Here is a 550-nt window from a genome sequence, read left to right as displayed (position 1 = left end):
CTGACAACACCAAGCCAAGGGTTAAGATCCCCTTACCGGTCATCTTTAAAAAAAAAAATAACCTAAAATTTTCCTCAAGACTTTAAAATGAAGGTTAAAAATTCGATTACCTAATTTTTATTTACACATTCTTGAATGAATAAATTTGATGTTGACGTAGTATAATTTAGTTGTTTGCTTCTACACAGTGGAAAGATAAGCAGGAAAGAAGCGATGCTTCCCCTACAAAGGGGCTTGTTGGATTTTTAAGTGGAAAATATTGCTGTTTGAGCTGTTAATGGAGGAATCCTATGATTGATTTGTCTACAAGCTTAGTCATCAGGATTCAGTTTTAAATAGTCATATATACACATGCATACATATATATGCACGCACATATTGAGTGCACATATACGTGACTTTAAAAATTCTCATTGCATGCCCAGTGGGTGCCAAGCAGTATATGCAAGGTGTGTTAGGTATTTTCTCATTTAAGTTCTGACAATCTTGCAAGGCAGGTTACCATCATCCACATTTTAGCAAAGAGGCTCAGAGGACTTAGCATGACTTG

Source organism: Galeopterus variegatus, unplaced genomic scaffold (genome assembly GCF_000696425.1).
Source record: "Galeopterus variegatus unplaced genomic scaffold, G_variegatus-3.0.2 Scaffold353, whole genome shotgun sequence".
NCBI lineage: Eukaryota > Metazoa > Chordata > Mammalia > Dermoptera > Cynocephalidae > Galeopterus > Galeopterus variegatus.
The sequence above is the reverse complement of the archived record's forward strand: the minus strand, read 5'-3'. Positions refer to the sequence as shown.